Source organism: Canis aureus, chromosome 5 (genome assembly GCF_053574225.1).
Source record: "Canis aureus isolate CA01 chromosome 5, VMU_Caureus_v.1.0, whole genome shotgun sequence".
NCBI classification, from domain to species: Eukaryota; Metazoa; Chordata; class Mammalia; order Carnivora; family Canidae; genus Canis; species Canis aureus.
The window spans coordinates 62262711-62276336 of NC_135615.1; the positions used below are offsets into that span (position 1 = coordinate 62262711).

Here is a 13626-nt window from a genome sequence, read left to right on the forward strand (position 1 = left end):
TGATGAGACTTTTTTCTTTTGACCAAATAGACAGAGAAGACAGAGACCCAGAGAGAGAGAGTCTGACCCAACACCACAGTATACCAGGAACAACGTTCATCTCCATGGCTCCCCCATATTCCCAAAGCTGGAGATCCAATCCTGAGGGACAGACTGATAGAAGACCTCTCCATTTAGGAAGCTCCCAAGAAGATATTTCTAAACCCATTTTGGGGCCATGGATAAATCTGGTACCCTTGATGGGAGCTATAACCGTCTCCAAGAAAATACACACAAACACAATTTTGCAGACAGCCCAGGGGGCTTACGGGCCGTCATGAACCTTCTGTGAGTGACCCTGAGCCAACAAGTCCTGGGGAGGCTCTGCTCCTGGGGACCGGTCTCCATGGCAGGCCAGCACCCGTCTCCAGTTCTGATAATGAGCGCTTGCCTGCACACTTCCCACACCTTCACGTCCACCCCCAAGTTCCAGGCTCCGGGCCCCCCCAGAGCAGGCTGTGTAAGGGCCAACAGGGTGGGGAGATGATGGGGAGGCAGTGAGCGGCAGGGGAGGTGGCCTCTGTTCTATGAGGAGGCCGCCATCTTGTCACTCCACAGCGCCTGACGGAGCTTCCTCAGGAGCAAGAGCACTTCCGCCTTGTGCAGGGATGTTAAAGAGGGCAATTAGAAGGTACCACAAGTCAGACCTCACGCACGCACGATCCTTCCAGATCTGAGGCCCGGCCTTCTGATCCTCTCAGCTGGTACAGAACTGGGGCCAGTAACAAAAGGTGTTAATAGCCTGATGAGGAGCCCATGCTGATAGATGACCCATTATGGTGATCGCTCTTGTGCGAATGGCAAATAGGTTTGATCAATTAGATTTTAATGTAAAGTGGGGCCTGGGGGAGAAAAACAGCAACCAGGAGAGGGAAGACCCTTTGTTACTAATGTGTCTGGAAAAAGCACTTAATTGAGGTCATAATAATATTAGCAGTTCTCATCATCAATAATTCAGCCTTATTTATTACTACCCGATAAAGTCCTGTCAGGTGGGGAATGTAGGGGGCTTTTGTTAGAGACAGGATACATGGGGTAGCCTCTCTCTCTCTCTCTCTCTCTCTCTCTCTCTCACCAGCTGCAGCTGCTGGGCCTCAACATCCAGGTTTCTCTCGTTCTCAAAATACTTTCTAGCCACCCTCTCCCTATAGGTAGAAACGGGGCACAGAAAACTGAAGTTCATCACCAGGCACGATGGACCCATCACCCATCCTCCCTGCCTCAAAATAAAAAATAATAATAATAATTTAAAAAATTAAAAAATAAATTTTTAAATTTTTCTTCGAAACGGCAACTAGTTTTGCTTCAGAAACCGCTCAGGAGAAAAACAATTTCTAGTGCCACCTGATTTAGTACCCTAAAGAATAACAAAAATTCTGCCTTTTTGCACACTCGGAGTCACCTGTGGTTTGTTATCTTTTGAAGCAAAAGAGAGAGCGCGCGCGCGCGTGTGCTAAATGAATGTATAATTGTACAATTAAAGATGCTAGCTCCAGTGCTAAAATTTAAAATGTATTAGTCTCATAAAACCGCCTCATTAGTCTCCGTGTCTTAAAGGACATACTTGTCCATAATGAGGCGAACGCAGGAAATGGTGCAGGGGTGAGGACAAGGGGAAGGAGGAGACATTTGAGCCGGCTGCCATTTCATTTTTCAGAAAGGGGGAGGAAAAACACTTAATAAAGATAATTGGGCTGGAAGTGCCTGTTCCCATCTGGAATCTCAACACAGTCAGACCCCAGGGCAGACGATCGGTCATTAACCAGGAAAATAACCTATTTGGAAGGGATCCGTTTGTTTTATAAATGATGCTCCACTTTAGAACAGCTTAACTGCACTAATAATAAAAGTTCCTCGAAACCCCGGCCAGGGGATGGTGCACAAATATCGATCCGGCTTCTGCTGGTAATGGCTGGACGTGGCTTCCGCTCTGCTCGCAGGAGAGAGCTTTTGAAGTTTGGCTTCTCCTTTTTTTTCAAGTCTAAATAGAATTTAAACTGCCCTTCGGTGATCAGTGGCTATTAGCGGCCTGAGTTAGGAAATAGCGAGTCGTGGGGTCAGGAGCGGGGGGGCCCAGGTGGAGGATGGAGGGGGGAGGCGAGGCCCCCAGCGCAGGGGAGGGGAGAGGTCAGCTCGGAGCCCAGCAGCCTTGCAGGGTGGGTGGGACCCGGATTGCTACAGCCCGGCAGAGACGAGGCCGTGGAAGCATTAATGCCACCCCCCTTAGCCTCAGCCCGGTCACTGTGTTCCCCCGACACAGACACACGTGTGTGCACACACACACACACACACACACGCACACACAGGTAGGGCAGAAGCAGTCAGAGAAGTCATTCATCAAAGCCGAACTAGAATTGTATAGATCAAGGCAGTGAGCAGAAGCCCAGCGCCTGATCCCACTGCCCCGATGGTGAAGACAACGGGGAGCGATTTACTATAATTAGAAATAAGGTTTCGGTGGCAAAGCTCCTCTGATCCACCTATTTCCAGGGAAGGTTGCTTAGCTGCTTAGGAGGGCGTGTGAAAGCGGGGTCTTCTGAGACAAAGGGAAACTGGGAGGTGGGGACTGAGCCTGCAGGCAACCTGCCTTTTAAAGAAAAGGAGGGATCTGAGCCCCGAAGGAGCCAGCTCTCCACCAGTGTTCTCCGCTGGGGCAGCTCTGCCCCCCAAGGGACACTTGGCAAGGTCAGGGATATTTGGGGCTGTCACAACATGGGGGGCAAGGCACTGCTGGCGTCAAGCGGGCAGAGGCCAGGGATGCTGCTGCACATCCTCCAGGGCACAGGGCCCACCCCACCCGCCCACATAACTATCTTCCCCAAATGTCAGCAGTGCCAAGGTGGAGAAGCCTGGTCTGCTCAGATCACCTTCACGGAGGTGATCACCCTCAGATCACCTTCCAGTTTACTCTGCGCCCCCCCCCCCCCCAATGCTGGCCTCTGGCCTCACACGCCCTCTCCCTCCTCCCTTTCAGTTTCACTGGTTAACATGTTCCAGGAAAACGTCTTCCTTCGAAGTTTCTCAAGGACCATTTCTAGACATCACTTCCTGAAGGCATTGGTCTCTGCCTGGCAGCTGAAGGGAAAGGGGATGAAGGACCTGGGTGTCCTCTGTGGCTCCACTGGTCACATCTCCAGGGCACCTCCTGTAAATGGGGAGGATAAGAATGCTGCTCCGAGGGTCATAAGGAGGACATGGGGAAACATTTAGTTCAGGACCAGGCATGGATTAGTTGCCCAGAAAGGAATTCGAGGGGGCACCTGAGTGGCTCAGTGGTTGGGCGTCCGCCTTTGGCTCAGGGTGTGATCCCGGGATCCTGGGATCGAGTCCCACATCGGGCTCCCCATGGGAGCCCACTTCTCCCTCTGCCTGTGTCTCTCCCTCTCTCTGTGTCCCTCATGAATAAATAAATAAAATCTTAAAAAAAAAAAAAAAGACAGAAAAGAATCTGAGGAGACAGAGAGAGAGGTGGGGAGACGGGAGATAGAGACAGAAATGTTTGGGCAAGGGGGAGTTGGGAGTCCGCAGGTGCCGGGCACCATGGTGGCAAAATGGCTGCAACCCCCAACACCCATGGGTGTCCACCACCCATCCAGGGATGCCTGCCATTTTCTAACCATGAGAAATAAAGCTCATGCACAAAGCTCTTTAGAATCATCATCCCCATCCCCTACAAAGCTAAAGTGTGTGTCTGAGCAAAGCCCCCTCGTTCACCTTTCCCCCTCCCTTCTCCACCTTGATTCAGGAGAGAAAGGAGGAGGGTGGGGCATGGCCTTACCAAATTTCTCCCTGCATGCTCCACTGTTTCCTCCTGACAGCGTTTGACTGTGCTTATTATTTCCAGCAAAGCCCTTATCATTTTCAATGTGAATTTCAAATCACACTGATCCAGCCCTTCTTAGCTAAAGTCAGCTTTATCAACCACAAGAGATGTGGGATTTGAGAGAGATCTAAGTAAATTCACATTGTTTGGATAAACTCATTCAGGGAGCTCAACAAATCAAAGCCGAAATGGATATGTATTCCAAAGAGACTGAGACAGCCGGGGGAGAGGAAAAAAAAAGAGAAAAAGTTACCATTAACATTTTTATTTCTTAACACACATGCACACACACACACACACACACACACACACTGCAGCCCCTTTTTAATGAATGTGTTCACAACCTCCTTTTGAACCATTACCAGGGCTCCTTAGGACACCAGGTGAAGCCACAGAAGCCGCGCTGCTGATGACAAGGCAAGCAGGTTGCTGGAGAAATCACATCGCCCACCCCCACCGCCACCTCCCAACTTCGGTCAGCGAGACCACTATCAAATATGGTAATGGGTGAATTTATGCATTATCCCATAATTTAAGGAACTGTGTGTATCATGTATATTTAAAACTATTTCTCTATAGTTTTAATTATCTCAGTCTGCAGGGGCAAAAAGAAAAAAAGCAGGCAGCTCCCTTGCCTGAGACCGAAATGAAAGCATTTGCCTGCTGACAGCTAAGATGTCTGTCCTAGCTGGTTGAGATTTCCTATGAAATTTGCATTGGAAAGGCAGCTTTAAGTATACTTAAAATAAAAAGGGGGCATTTGCATCTAATTTGCTACACTTGCAGTATTAGAGTTTTATCTGAATAAAGACACGTCAACTGGATTTATATAGCTAAGCTGATAGCTGGGAAAGTCAACACCGAAAACATTAGCTAAATTCAACAAAGTTGGAGAACAGCTAATAATATTTACAAGTTTGGGGTTTGTGTTGTTTTTTTTTTTTTTTTTCCCACTCCACTGATGACTTTAAACCTGTAGCAAATTATCTTCTTTTTACACAAGTTGGGTAATTACAAGGTTTTAATGAAAGGCATCTTCAGAGATGGACCCCTTCTCTCTCCCCCAACAATGCCACAATGTATGCTTATAAAATGGAGTGGTTAGGAATGTGATGTCATGGTGAATCCTGGTGGTTGGGGACTCAGGCAGTTTTGACTTCTGACTCGGCCACTAACTGGGCAAATACCGCCTTCGGCCTAGTTTCTTCACGTGTAAAATGGGGATCGTGACATTTGTCATCCAAGGGCACCAGGGCTGTGCAGACTGGGAGTTGCAGTAAGGTGCCCAACCAAGGACACCTATCTGCTTGGTGCCCCTTGAAATCCATCCCCTATCAGCTTGGCAAGCCAGTCATGTCCGCATCCTCCCGGGATGGGAATTCACCCACCGGTGCTGCATGGCCAGCAGCCCCACCGCACCTCGCAGGGAGGTGAAGAGCTTTAAAATGAAATGGCAGAGGGGCACCTGGGTGGCCCAGTCGGTTGCGCCTCCAACTCTTGGTTTTGACTCAGGTCGTATCTCAGGATCCTGGGATTGAACCCTGACTTGGGCTTCATGCTCCACGGGGCGTCTGCTTCTCTGCCTCTCTTCTCTCCCTCTGCCCCTCCCTCTGCTCACACACATGCTTGAGCGCTCCCTCTCCCTCTCTCTCTCTAAAATAAATAAATCAATCTTTAAAAAATATATATTAAATGGCATAGGGTAAGCACTTGAATAGCATCTAGCACATAGGAAATGTCTGAAAAATGCCGGCTTGATGACAACGGTGATGAAGATCAACAATGAAATGCCACACAGCTGATCCATTTCTTCTATTGGAGGAAGAGCTTCAGCACTGTCTTCACTCACTTGAAAGGCTCCACTCTCATGGGGGTCGTCTGCAGACCAGCCTCGTGACCCCTGCAGCAGGAAAGGCAGGGGTGGCCCCGATGCCTTTTCGATTTAGAATGCTTTCCGCGCCCCCCAACACCCTTTCCTCAGCTGGCTGGGGGTGCAGTAAATCCCAGGCTCTTGGCACAGCCTCACACAGCTGGGACCAGATTCCTGCGTGCTGGGAGGCCCCTTCTGTGGCCACTTTTCCTAACCCAGCGTTGAAGGAAACACCCCGTTGGGAAGGGAGCATGACGCCCCCCTGTGTTGGCCTCCCTGCCTCACCATTCTCTGAGAAGCCCATGCAGCCTGCCCCCAAAGTTCCTCAGACCCCAGCTGCATCTCCAAGGAACTAGATCCATAGGTCTTTCTACCCGGAATCGTGGAGCTTACCCCAACCTCCTTCAAGCTCCACCCCTGAGGCTCTTCCCTTGGCTCAGAGCACTTACCTTTTGGGTGCGCAGGGGCAAGTCTCTTATTCCCACTCTGAGCCTTGGTTTCTTCATCTGTAACATGGGTATAGAAAGGATACCCACTTCTCAAATCTGTCGTGGTACAAAGTAGCTGATGGCAAACTACAGAGAAGGGACAGGCTGTCACATACCGAGGCCCCGCTTGGCGGAACAGGTTCCTGCCACCCAGCCACAGACCCACAACCAGAAGTCCTGACCTCAGGACCCGGAGCTAGGAGCACCTGTGTCCATTTCAGGGGCTGGTCAGAATCACTGGCTGATTCAGATATCCATGCTGATGGAAGGAAAAGAGCCTCCCACCCACTTAAGCTTGCCAAAGCCGGCCATCTGGGGGCACCGGCACACCGGCTGCAGGTTCTAATGTTTTAGTGGGAAAAAAAATGTTAAAACTATCTCCAATGTCAATAATCAGGATCCCCAGAGCCAAGAACACAGTGCCGCCCGGCTGGCAGCTTCCTCATGGCACACAGGATGATGTCACCAGACAAAAGATCCTGCTATTTAAAAACGATAAGCAGTGTGCTTTCACTACCCCGTTGACCCCCTGCAGATGCCGAGGATTGTGTTATCCCTAAGCAACAAAATGTCATCTCTGAGCAGGACATGGAGCACCTCCATGGTAGTGTGCTAGGGGAAGCACCCCCACCAGAGCAAGAACGGGTGCACCTGTTATTTGGAAGGTGATCTCAGGAAGCACTGCAAGGGGACGAGGAGGTGAGACAGGATGGAGGGAAAGTCTAGCCAGAGTGGCTTCATGATTAGGACACCAGCCCATGTTCTGACCGCAGCCCCCCCCCCCCCCGTCTCTACTGTCCATCCTGTGAAAGCTGGAGACAGTGCAATGAGAAATGATGCGGATTACATGTGGACAATAATGGTAATCAAAAACCAGAAAAAGTAGATCAAAATCACTTCTGCTTGCTACCGTTGAAATAAGTGCTTAACACAGCGAGTGCTCAACACGGGTTAGTGTCTATGTTTCTAACTGTCTGAACCTCTTTCCTGACAAATACACAAATATATCTCCCTTTGGAGAAAAAGAAAAAAAAAAAAAAAGGCAGGAGCTCAGAAGACTCGGAGACTGGCACACTCCCTCCCAGCAACCAGGACAGCTATGGAAGAGATGAAGGTTGCCCAGAGACTGCCGCTAAGCCCTATCCACCCAGCACTGGACCCCAGGGAGTCCAGATCCGAGGCCAGGAGAAACTAGAGGGGGCTGCACCCTGGGGCTCACAGGACCAGGCTAGATTGGGCAGTAGGGTGGGGAGAGAAAAGAAAAGGGACAGAGGACACTCAGAGGCCCACACAGAGGAGAATGTTCCCTGGGTGACTCTGGAAGCCTCGCTATGAGCTACCCTCAAAGAGCCTCCCTTTGTAATAGCCTAATGGCCTGAAATGTCCCATCAGCCAAGTTTTCTTTCCCTGGCATGTTTCCTAAGTCTGAACTGGCACATTTATAATATCTGAAGGTGCTCGATTCAGCAAATGGCACTTTTCTGTGTGGCCATCCCCACCTCCCAGAGAAGCCAACAAGCCTGTCTAATTCTATGTCCAGCCTGGATGCCAGAGCCAAAGCTTTACAGTCGCCTGGAGCTGCAAGCATCACCCTCGACAACTGAGCCTTTCCTCTCTACAGTGTCACTGCTCTACGGGCCTGGCAACCCAGAATGAACCCGAAGTCATCCAGGGCGCTGACTTCAGCAAGTCTACCTTTACGGACATCAGTACTAGAGCCACACAGACCTGAGCTTGAATCCTGTCTCTGTCACGTACTAGCTGGGCAACGCTGGATGTGTTGTTTACCCTCTCTGAGTCTCCAATTCCTCATCTGTAAGTTGAAGATATTTGGTTACTGATCTCAAGGGAATGTTTCTAGAATTAAGAGCTCATCTGTCTGATTCAGTATTATGACAGAATAGACGTTTAGGAAAAACCTTCCTGCCACATAACACATTCACCATAAAAAAAGGTTGGATAGAGTATTTTGTAAGAAGGCCCTTTTTCCTCTAATGCAGGAAAGAGCTGGCAATAAAAGCAAATGAAATCCTTGGAGACCAGAAACAACCAGAATGCTCAAAAGCAAGCAGAAAGTAAGCATAGACTAGTGTTGGCCCAAGGAGCAGCTGCTAACACCTGGTGGATGCAAGCCTTCGTTGTAAAGGGGCTCTGGTGTGTGGAGCAGCAAAGATAAGGCTTCGGGACTCAAGCAAAGTAGCTGTTGAGATTGGTGACCCCTGAAAGGTGACCCTCTCCATGAATGAATTAGGATAGGAAATACCATCCCGTATATCAATAAAGCTGTTACAGAAAATAACTCATCATCCCACAGATAGAGACCATGGAGCTTTTACCAGTCTCTCCTAGGAGCTTAGACATGAGCCTAACTTGGGTTTCAAGTCAGAATCCATTCACCAAATCTATATATATGGCACAAAAAGCCCTATGCCTTTTAAATTTATTTTTAAGTGGCCCCATGTTGGTAGCTAATCAGGAAGACTGGCAGAAACAAATGCAAAATTTCTGTAGAGCATTGCCCCACGTGTAGGCCTCAAACTACTCCTACCGATAAAGAGCCAAGACAACATAACTTCATAAGAAAAACTCACAAAATCACAAGGAAACAAACCACCATGAGAACAAGACCTGCAAATCTGTATATATGTGAACAAAGAGAAACAGACCATAAAACCACCCATGTCTAGTATGTTTTTAGAATTGAATGACTTTTATTAGTAGATTATACACACAATTACATTGATGAATTTCAAAAAACATGTGACTGAGTAAAAGAAGACAGATACAAAAGGGTTCATATTGTGTGATTTCCCATATTCCATTTAGGGAAAGTTGAAAACAGCCAAAACTATCAATGGTGGAGAAGTCAAAGAGTGGTTTCTGTGGAGAAGAAGGTGGGTGATATAGGGAGGGAGGGAGCAGCTTTAGGGGTGCTGGTCAGCTCCTGATTGCTCACCTGGGAGGTGGCTCTATATTATGTCCACTCTGAAAATTCATCAGGCCATAAACCTATGATTTCTGCCCTTCTCTATATATAATTTATACTTACATTTAAGCAAGAAAATAGGTAACTTAAATTGCACACAGTGTGAGGGGAAATTAGTGAACTTGACAACAGGTCTGAAGGAATTACTTAGGCTATAGCACAGTGAGAAACAGGGGTGCAAAAATTGAAAGAGGAGAGTTAGAAACCAGGGAGAGTAGAAGGAAAAGATCTAGCATACAGCTAATCTGAGTTCCAGAAAGAGGGGAGACAATACTCAAATAAGAACAGTTGAGAATTTTCCATATATTTTAAAGACTTTATTTATTCCTGAGAGACACAGAGAGGCAGAGACATAGGCAGAGGGAGAAGCGGATGCTCTACCACTGAGCCACCCAGGTGCCCCTTAGCACAGGTCTTGATCTCAGGGTCATGCATTCAAGTCCTGTGTTGGGCTCCATGCTGGGTGTGGAGCCTACCTAAACAACAACGACAATAAGGTTTTGGTAAAGCTGCAATGAGGTAATATAAGTCCAGTATTTGGCACTTAGTTAATGTAATGTAACGTTGGCTTCAAAATCAATCCCCTGTTGGGCCAGAGCAGGCGTGATAAGAGTCAAGTTCATCTTAAATTATTCCCAGAGGCTACTACCTCAGGATTCTCACTTGAAGCCTCAATTTAGCTCTCTACCTATAGAAAGTATTTATTTGACTAATGCCAGCTAAGGGCAGACTTATGTAGGAGCTTCAAGAAAGGAAATGTAATGGATGGATGCCTGGGTGACTCACAGTTGATCCTCTGCCTTTGGCTCAGGGCATGATCCCAGGATCCGGGATCGAGTCCCACACTGGGCTCCCTGCATGGGGCCTGCTTCTCCCTCTGCCTGTGTCTCTGCCTCTCTCTCTTTCTCTCTCATGAATAAATAAATAAAATCTTAAAAAAAAAAAAAAGAAAGAAAATGTAATGGAAACCCACTCCCCACACCAGTCCCAGCCCACTTCCATTTCTAGGAACAACACTCCCTACACACCCACACTCAATATGCCCATCCGATGAAGAAACAAATCTAATAATTGTTCTTGTGAGTGCATTCTGCTTGTCACTCCAAAGTGACACACTGTGATCACAGTGAGATGTCACAGAGACTTTACAAAGTTAGCAGAGCAGGTTGAGAATCAGAGACTCAGAAGGATGAATGGCTTGCCCTGGGAAATAATGCACATACCTGTCAGGCAGACCTTGAATCCAGCTTGCATCTGGCTCACCTGCTTCCCATCTGGGGCCTGACCATGGACTCTAAAGCGCCCCCCCAGTCTTGCAATAAATGACTCTCTGTCATCATTCTGGTCCCCTTCTCAAAGAGGTCTTTCTAATTCATTCTCTACTGCTCCCCCATTTTCACCTCCAAATAGTACTCCCCCACTATTCCTAGTTACCTTCTATTAGCTGTCCATTCGGTTACTGCCTTTATCCACCAGAGCGTCACCCAGTGCCTACCAGAGTGCACAGCACGTGGTTGCCAGTCCATAAGTGTTTGTGGAGTGGATAAATTTAAGTCGAGTGAACTCATAAAATTGAATGAGCTCATTTATGCAGTTATCTTTCTTTAGGTAAGCAGCTATCATCACTGAACAGGGGTCAAATACTATACACACACACACACACACACACACACGTATGTATGTATTTCTCCTTACAATCCTTCCCCACCCACACTGAGCAGCACTCACTGGACAAAAAGTACTGGATGAATAAAGGGAATGGTTCATGAACATGACCATGACCATATGTACCTTCTGACTGCTGCCCTTTCTCACTCTAAGCCACTCCTGGGACAGAAGAACCAAGATCACTAGGAATTAAAATAAATCCATCCCTAGAAGCCGCTTCTCACCTTCTTGTTCTCATTCAATTAAATGAAGACAATGAATGGGAGTGCATCCCACCTGGTGATGGCCATTTAGAAAGCTTCCTCCTGCTTCTCTACCTTTGTTTTGTGGCTCTAGGACTTCACTGAGTCCCATCCCATCGCTAGATGGTGCAGAGGAAGGGAGAGCAGGGAGAGAGAGAGAGAAAGATAGAAATATGTTTGAAACAAAAAGAGAGAGAGGGGGAAAGAATGTAACAGTGTAAGGTTGGTCACACATTAGTCATTAAGTCAAAGCCGAATCCCAGTGTTTGTGTGAGGTAGAATTATCTCATTCTTTTAGCCTGTGAGTCTCTGTGATCCACCAGTCAAGTATGTGATTGGATTTCGGCTCAACAAAACCTGAAATTACACACCTATTGTGCTTGAGCTAAGCCTAGTTTCACAGTGGTGGAGAAGGCTTCTCCCAGCTTCCTTGGCAGTGTTCGATCCAACGCCTGTTCTCAGTGGCTGGTTGATGAATGAGTAATAGGATTAGAGTCTCATCTCGAGCCACATGGTAATTGTCCTGTTGGGTGCAGGGAGAAAGGCTGGGGTGATGGATAGAGGCTACAGAGTGGAGGTGGGCCTGTTCCCTGACATGTGCCCAGTAACACAGACAGGCCAGGGGCTGCAGGAAGGACAGAGCCATGGCCTGGGAAGAGGCCGGCTAGCATTTACCAAGGGTCTTCAGGGTCGCTGATCATGCTAGGCACCTGCTGAGAACACATCCACCTTATCGAATGCTCAGAACTGCTCCCTGAGGTGGAGGAGGGGACATCTTTGGGGTTTTATCCTGCTTCACATTTATTCCCCACTTCTTGATACAGGACCCTCCTCCTTCTCATGGGGAACCAAACCATGCTCACTTCCAGAAGAAGCTTCTGGAAGGACTAACTCTACCTCCAGTTCTCAGGAAGGTCACATGACCGAGCTAATAGGAGATCCTGGCAGTAACTGGCAACAGTGCCCCCAGGCAATAGGCATGTTTGTTCCCCAGCCAGTGAAATGGCAGAGCATGAATCAATAGGGGAAGCAGGAAGAGCAACCACCAGGGGACATGAAATTGGGCCGTGGAATTCGGAAAGAGAGGGCCATGTTTTCTCTTTCTACTAATACCTTTACCTCTAAGACTAAGGTCAAGTCCACCCGCTGAATTTTTCAGCAAATAAAAGCTAGTAAACACCCCTTTTGGTTCCAGAGAACTTGACCTGGTTTTTCCATACAAGTGAATTATCGAATGTTTTACAAATGAGGAATCAAAGCTCACAGTAGTGGGGCTACCCACTCAAGGTCACACAGCTGAGAAGTGGCAGGGCTGGGATCTGACCAAGCCTTTTAGTTCCAAGCCCCACATGTTTTCCCAAACGCTGTCCATCTCCACCAGCTAGCTGTGGAGGGCCCAAAGACTCTGACACCACAAGGGAAGGAAAAAAAAAAAAAATACTCAGCAGCCTGGGAGACCCAGGGCACATTTTGGGGTGAAGAAGGCCAACACCTGGTTTCCCATTCTGTCCATTGCTCATGGTCTTTCCCACTCTGGGCAAGAATCCACAGGGATTTTGAATGATGAAATTAATAAGAGCTTTAGAGACAGACCTAAGTTCAAATCCTGACTCACCAGTTTATTCCGGTTAAGTGACTTTGCATGTCTCTTATCCTCTCTAACATCGCTTCATCAAGCCCTTCTGGAACTGCTGTCCTCAGGGTTGTTTCAAGCCACGATTCACAGCCTGCTGCTTCTCCAACGCCAGCTCTGGCTCCGTCCCACCAGCCCTTTCCTCACCAGCCTCTTTGTTTTGTTTACAGGAAAGAAGATCCTGTCCCCTGGCCCCCATCTATGAAATGGAAATAAGTATACCTCCCCCTTATGGTGACTATGAGGATTAATCAGATAAAATACAGTTGTCTATTATGCCTTCTGGTTGCAAGGAACAGAAAAACCCATTTACTGTGATTTAAATGAAGAGAGGTATGTAGTTTTCTTGCATAACAAGTTATCAGGAATAGACAGTTACCTGATTACCTCAACGGCTCTACAATCCGCTTGCCTTTCTTTCACCTTGTGGTCACAAGGTGGCTGCAGCTGCCCTAAGAGCAGAACTCGCAGGACAGTAAGTTTTCATTCCCATCTTTTTAAAGACAGCATCCCGTGCACTGCCCCTTAGGCCTCACTGGCCCGAACTGGATCACATGACCACCCCTTGCCTTCCCGCCCACTTCCCCAGGGCCTCCAGCCCTGGCTCCTCTAGCTGCAAGGGATGCTGGGAAGACAAACCTGTGGGCAAAGGGAATGAGGAACTTCGGTGGCTTTGCCAATCTTTCTCTATCCTCTGGTCCTCTAGTAAAAGGAATAAGGAGGAAAGTGACCTCCAAGGAGACAATCACCACAGTCACCAGATTATATAAAGTGCTCTGGACAGAATCTGGTGCATATAAAATATTCTGTAACTGGCAATATTATTATTATTTTATTTTATTTTATTTTATTTTATTTTATTTTATTTTATTTATTC

The 13626-nt window shown here is 47.8% G+C and overlaps 1 long non-coding RNA gene across 1 annotated transcript; it reads right to left on the reverse strand.

Annotated features, from left to right (window-relative positions):
• Window positions 1-4420: 4420 nt before the first annotated feature.
• On the reverse strand, window positions 4421-12871 carry LOC144313480 (uncharacterized). Its single transcript, XR_013379117.1, has 3 exons — window positions 12732-12871; window positions 6182-6307; window positions 4421-5762 (listed from the first exon to the last, which is right to left on the reverse strand). It is a non-coding gene; the product is annotated as an uncharacterized LOC144313480 (long non-coding RNA).
• Between the last annotated feature and the right edge of the window lie 755 nt (window positions 12872-13626).